General features: G+C 48.1%; 1 protein-coding gene across 1 annotated transcript in view; it reads left to right on the top strand.

The window, feature by feature from the left end:
• The first annotated feature begins 5,656 nt into the window (after nt 1-5,656).
• Nucleotides 5,657-7,209, top strand: part of LOC135054748 (oocyte zinc finger protein XlCOF29-like) — a 74,946-nt gene continuing 73,393 nt past the window's right edge. The window contains exon 1 of the mRNA XM_063958053.1: nt 5,657-5,841. The gene's annotated coding sequence lies outside the window, so the exon portion shown is untranslated. The remainder of the gene's footprint in view (nt 5,842-7,209) is intronic.

Genomic DNA, 7,209 nt, shown 5'->3' with positions numbered 1-7,209 from the left:
GACTGACTCCAGTCTTACTGCTAGGTCTGGATTGGCAGAGTGTAATACCAAATCCCCAGGCCTATTTGCAGTAAGCAACAAACAAATACAAAGCTACACAGTACTGGCTAACTTTCATGAACTGACTAACCAACAAAGATTCAGCAGCATCTGCCTACCCTGAAAAGAGGCCTTATAAAGCAGGTGCTGTCCACGCCCCACTCAGACCTCACAGACTGTGAGCACAAAAACCAGCACCGGATCCCCTGCCGTGCACAGAGCCTATAACCACTGCACAGCAAAAGACCCGAACCGGAGTATCAGCTGCGCTCAGGTTACTCCACTAGCACTTGTCTCCCGGTTGCCATGACGACGTGGCAGCACAGGGCAGGAGACCCTAACAGCATATTGGGTGTGTATGTAATGTTAAGTTTGTTTTTGTGTGAAATGTTCATGAAAACCTGAAAATTCAAATAAAAAATTATTGAATTTAAAAAAAAAATTAGCTTTAGCAATAAATACGGAGAAGATCCTAAATCCTACCCTACCTGCTGACTGAGTGGGGAGGCAAGGGAGACTTGGAGTGTCACAGTGACGCCACCCTTATTATTATTATCCTTTATTGATAAGGCGCCACAAGGGGTCCGCAGCGCCCAATTACATAAACAAATAAGCAAAATTGGAAAACAGTGACTTACAGACAACTATAGGACAGGTACAGGGTATATAAACATATCTGCGTCAGCAGACGACACTGACATAAGTATCAGGGAGGCAAAAAACTGAGGAATTTGGTGCCATCAAAAGAAGCATGGAGTAGAAAATTGTTTACGTAAGAGGAGGAAAGGCACATGAGGGATGAAGGCCCTGCTCGTGAGAGATTACATTCTAGAGGGGAGGGTCAGACAGACAGGCATGACACAGATGGGGTAGACAGTGAGTGTGGAACACAGGGTTAGGATGAGAGACAGCTGGGTTTACCGAAGAAGTCAGTGTGTCTTGAGAGTCCATTTGATTTTTTTTTATAGAGAGTCTGAGGAGGAGAGGTAGAGAATTCTAGAGAAAGGGAGCAGCACATGCAAAATCTTAAAGGTAGGAGTGGGAGGAGTTAATCAGTAGGCCGGAGAGGATAGGTGGGGGTGTAGAGGACAATAAGGTCCAAGGGCTTGTAAGAGATGGGGGTGCACATACTACGTTTTGTGAGAAAGATCACTATTACTAGAAAACACAGGGCCCTGACTGGGGAGGTGAGGGAGCCTCACGGGGTCCTGACTGGGGACAGGTTCTGGTAGCATCACAGTGACATCGCTATTATCTTTATTACTAACACAGGGACCTGACTAAGGAGGTGAGGAAGTCTGGGAGTGTCACAGTGACATCACTCTTACCTCTATTACTAACACAGGTACCTGATTGGGGAGATGAGGGAGTCTGGGAGTGTCACAGTGACATCACTCTTATCTCTATTACTAACACAGGGACCTGACTGGGGAGGTGAGGGAGTCTGGGAGTGTCATAGTGACATCACTCATCTGTATTACTAACACAGGGACCTGACTGGGGAGGTGAGGGGGTTTGGGAGTGTCACAGTGACATCACTCTTACCTCTATTACTAACACAGGGACCTGATTGGGGAGGTGAGGGACTCTGGGAGTGTCACAGTGACATAACTCTTACCTCTATTACTAACACAGGTTCCTGATTGGGTAGGAGTGGGGGCCTGCCTTTAAAAAAAATGCAGTTTTTAATTCTGCTGCAGAACCCCTGAAAAATCACTTTTGCCAAATTGCACCCTATAACATTTGGTCCTTAGTGCTTGATACTTTTTAATTGATCTATTTGAGAAAGCCTTTTATATTTCTCTCCTCAGTGATAGAAGCCTGTTCTTCCAAATACTATTAAAGATCTTGCACACTATGGGGTATATGCAATTGCGGTCGAATTGCCGCAAATGTCGAAAAAAGGGGCATTTTCGACAAAAAAATAATAATTCGACAATGCAGTACAGTATTTTTCGACAAAAAAACGGCCGTTTCGGATTCGACTTTTTGAAATCCGACAGTTGTCAAATTCGACATGTCTGCAATGGTAAAAATGCGGCTTTTCGACAAAAGTATATTCAATTGAAGAATGTCAATTCGACAACAGTGCTTTTCGACAGTCATTTCGTCAATTTCATTCCGCCTCACTTTGCTGGCGGAATCTAATAAAAAAATTTAAAAACATTTTTATTGTGTTTTTTTTTATTGCTAATACCATATATATTTATATTAGAAGGGATTATGTACTTGGTTTGTCTATTAGGAGACACAAGCATTATTTATATATTTTTTAAAAGAATATTTTTTTTTTTTACTGACTAAAATAATATGGAGAAATCAGAGCATGTTTTTTAGTGGGAAGGGGTGGGAATGGGTTAGAAATCACGGAAAAAAAAAATGCGTGGGGTTCCCCCTCCTAAGCATAACCAGCCTCGGGTTCTGTGAGCCGATCCTGGTTGTAAAAATACGGGGGAAAAATTGACAGGGGATCCCCCGTATTTTTACAACCAGCACCAGGCTCTGCGTCCGGTCCTGGTGCAAAAAATACGGGAGACAAAGGTCCCCCGTATTTTCAACACCAGCACCGGGCTCCACTAGCTGGAGAGATAATGCCACAGCCGGGGGACACTTTTATACCGGTCCCTGCGGCCGTGGCATTAAATCCCCAACTAGTCACCCCTGGCCGGGGTACCCTGGAGGAGTGGGGACCCCTTAAATCAAGGGGTCCCCCCCAGCCACTCAAGGGCCAGGGGTGAAGCCCGAGGCTGTTCCCCCCATCCAAAGGCTGCGGATGGGGGCTGATAGCCTTGTGTCAAAAAAAAGAGTATTGCTTTTTGTAGCAGAACTACAAGTCCCAGCAAGCCTCCCCGCAAGCTGGTACTTGGAGAACCACAAGTACCAGCATGCGGGGGGGGGGGGGGGGAACGGGCCCGCTGGCACCTGTAGTTCTACTGCAAAAAAAATACCCAAATAAAAACAGTACACGCACACCGTGAAAGTAAAACTTTATTACATACATGCCGACACACACATACTTACCTATGTTCACACGAAGTTCAGTCCACTTCTCCAAGTAGAATCCACGGTGTACCTGAAAATAAAATTATACTCACCAAAATCCAGTGTAGAAAACGCATTACCCGATCCACGCACTGAAAGGGGTCCCATGTTTACACATGGGACCCCTTTCCCCGAATGCTGAGACCCCCTGTGACTTCTGTCACTGAGGGTCCCTTCAGCCAATCAGGGAGCGCCTGTAACCTCACTGCTGACCCAAAGTTCCCACCATTGAAGATAATGCAGCGGCTGTGCGATGTGCCGTCAGCTCAGACGCGCACAGCCAATCAGGAGAGTGCCACGATGTGGCGCTCCCTGATTGGCTGAAGGGACCCTCTGTGACAGGAGTCACGTGGGGTCCCGACATTCGGGGAAAGGGGTCCCATGTGTAAACATGGGACCCCTTTCAGTGCGTGGATAGGGTAATGCGTTTTCTTTTTTTGCCAAGTACGTGGATTACAAAATAGAAGAGGACAGATCTACACTGGATTTTGGTGAGTATAATTTTATTTTCAGGTACACCGTGGATTCTACTTGGAGAAGTGGACTGAACCTCGTGTGAACATAGGTAAGTATGTATGTATGTTGGTGTGCATGTATGCAATAAAGTTTTACTTTCATGGTGTGCGTGTACTGTTTTTATTTGGGTATTTTTTTGGCAGTAGAACTACAGGTGCCAGCGGGCCCGTTTCCCCCCCGCATGCTGGTACTTGTGGTTCTCCAAGTACCAGCTTGCGGGGAGGCTTGCTGGGACTTGTAGTTCTGCTACAAAAACAACTCTTTTTTTTACACAAGGCTATCAGCCCCCCATCCGCAGCCCTTGGATGGGGGGGGACAGCCTCGGGCTTCACCCCTGGCCCTTGGGTGGCTGGAGGGGGGGGGGGGGACCCCTTGATTTAAGGGGTCCCCACTCCTCCAGGGTACCCCGGCCAAGGGTGACTAGTTGGGGATTTAATGCCACGGCCGAAGGGACCGGTATAAAAGTGTCCCCCGGCTGTGGCATTATAAAAAATACGGGGACCCCTACGCTTTTTGTCCCCCGTATTTTTTGCAGCAGGACCAGGCGCAGAGCCCAATGCTGGTTGTAAAAATACGGGGGATCCCCTGTCATTCCCCCCCCCCCCCCCCCGTATTATTACAACCAGGACCGGCTCAAAGAGCCGAGGCTGGTTATGCTTAGGAGGGGGGACCCCACGCATTTTTTCTGTTTTTTTTAAACACTTTTGTGCCGTCCAAAAAGTCGAATCCAGGACGCACACTATCCGTCAATTGGTCCGTTTATCGACAGCGGGACTGTCGAATCCGTTTTTTATTGAATATGTCGAATTCGGGTCCCGGCGGGAGGGTATGTGACTGTCGAATTGTGTCGAATTTAAAAACGGTCGAATTCCAGCCGAAATTCGACCGCAATTGCATATACCCCATTGTGTCTCACATAGACTATATATTATTATATAAACATTCTGGAAAAAGTCATAGCTACAAAACTTTATATATGTGACACTATCCAAGTTCCTCATGAAGACCCTGGTGAAAGAGTAATGATTTCCGTAGATGACGCTACACCATTTTACTCTCTTTTGTGGACAGTCCTTAACGCTACACTGAACGCCTTTGGACTTCATCCAACGACTAGACTCATTGGCCAAGAATTCTAGAGCTAGAGTCTCTTCCAGTGGGAGAATTTCAGATCTATTTCCCCAGGAGATACGCACTAGAAAGGGATACTAGAATGTAAGCTTTCACGAGCAGGGCCCTCTTCCCTCATTTGCTTTTTCCATCTCTGACTTAAACTTTCTACTTTTTAATACTCATTTTTGACGCCACTAAATCCCTGATTCCAGTGTCGTCTGCTGATGCAGCGATGTTTATATACCCTGTGCTTGTCCTATATTGTCCTGAATTGTAAGCCACTGTTTTGGTTTGCTTATTTGTTTATGCACTCTGTAATTGGACGCTGCGGGTCCCATGTAGCACCATATAAATAAAGGATTATCATCATAATAATAATAATAATAATAATAATTGGCATCTCGTGTAAAATCAGAAACAGGTGCACAAGGTTTGCAGATGGCAAGGTTGGAAGGGAAATTAGAGCTTTATGCCAAAGATATACTATTCCAGAGTGTTCTACAGATGAAACCAGTTGTCGCCACCAAGGCATTTACATAGTATGGCCAAGTATAAATTGGCTACATTTTAACAATAAAAAATATCAGTGCGACAATGTGACACGGATGTGCACTGCGGTTGTGGATTTCTAGAGACTGCTCTCCAAGGTTTTTCATGACGAGGATGGCCAGTCCTTTCCCCTGTATGCTAGCCTTGCTAGGCCTCATACACAGCAGGCTGAGGGCAACATATAATCACTACGTTAAGATCAAAGGTTGGAATTTTACAGAGGAAATTGTATGCTCCACCTAACTTCCGGCTGTGCGTTCCACTGGGGTCACGGGGGCGGTAGACGCGAACCCTCGACTTCCGGGTCTGACTCTTGCATTCCAGTCAAGAAAAACAGGAACTGCTGGCAGTGTCCCGCTCTGCGGTCACCCCTTGCGGTACCGGGGACGCTGAGCATCACATTGGGAACATATACGGCTCTCCGGAGTTCCGTGGAGAGCGTGGAACGCAGAACCCGGAAGTGTATTGGAACGCAGGAACTGTGTGAGTCGTGAAACGCAAGGGACCCGGAAGTAGACCGCAGATGCGCTCTTATCTACGGAATCGTCGTCCTTATTATGCGCAGGACATGTCTGTGTGCTGGTAAGTGTGGGCGCAATTTATCACACGACCCGATAATGGCCTCTCCTTCCTTCTCTTGAACCACCCCAAACCCCAGCAGGATAGGTGCTGCTCCATTTCCTTCCCCAGGTCTCATCATGGATTCTCTTTTGGGTTAACACTGCGGGGACCACACACCAGAGCTGCTCCTCTGACCAAAGACTTAAAGTGGACCCCCCCCATCACCCTCCAATAATAGTTCTTATAACTGCTCTGCAATAGGTCAGGGGTGGCCGGACTTTGGGTTGGTGATCTACTTTGGAAGCTGAAAAGCTTTTGTGATCTACCTAGGCGGGATAAGGTGATAGTAAGCATACATTAAGAAGTCCAGGAGCAGAGCTTTCTCTCCTTCCTAGAGAGGGGTGATCTTCAGTATGCCGGCGGTCGGGCTCCCGGCGACCAGCATACCGGCCCCGGGAGCCCGACAGCCGGCATACGACACTTATTCTCCCTCGTGGGGGTCCACGACCCCCCTGGAGGGAGAATAAAATAGTGTAGCGCACCACCGTAGCGTGGCGAGCGCAGCGAGCCCGCAAGGGGCTCATTTGCTCTCGCCACACTGTCGGTAAGCCGGCGGCCGGCCTCCCGGCGCCGGTATGCTGGCCGCCGGCAGATCATAGTGAACCCCTAGAGAGGGTCATGTTGGGAGGTTAATAATAATAATAATAATAATAATGCTCTTTACTGTATGCAACTAGGTCTATAGTGCATTTGCAGTGGTGCCCCAAAAAAGGGGCATGACATCCTTGCTGCACAGGGTGTAGGGACTGTCTCAACCGAAATCCCAAATTGGACCCCCACAGGTAAAAACCTCAAACACACTGGCCCCCCATGCAGGAGTATAGAAACACACTGGCCCCCCATGCAGGAGTATAGAAACACACTGACCCCCCATGCAGGAGTATAGAAGCACACTGGCCCCCCATGCAGGACTATAGAAACACACTGACCCCCCCCCCCCCCCATGCAGGAGTATAGAAACACACTGGCCCCCCATGCAGGAGTACAGAAACACACTGACCCCCCATGCAGGAGTATAGAAACACACTGACCCCCCATGCAGGAGTATAGAAGCACACTGGCCCCCCATGCAGGAGTATAGAAACACACTGGCCCCCCATGCAGGAGTATAGAAACACACTGGCCCCCCATGCAGGAGTATAGAAACACACTGACCCCCCATGCAGGAGTATAGAAGCACACTGGCCCCCCATGCAGGAGTATAGAAACACACTGACCCCCCCCCCCCCCCCCCCCCCATGCAGGAGTATAGAAACACACTGATCCCCTATGCAGGAGTGTAGAAACACACTGGCCCCCCCATGCAGGAGTATAGAAACACACTGACCC

This window comes from Pseudophryne corroboree, chromosome 3 (genome assembly GCF_028390025.1).
Source record: "Pseudophryne corroboree isolate aPseCor3 chromosome 3, aPseCor3.hap2, whole genome shotgun sequence".
NCBI lineage: Eukaryota > Metazoa > Chordata > Amphibia > Anura > Myobatrachidae > Pseudophryne > Pseudophryne corroboree.
This window is presented reverse-complemented; position numbering and strand designations above follow the sequence as displayed.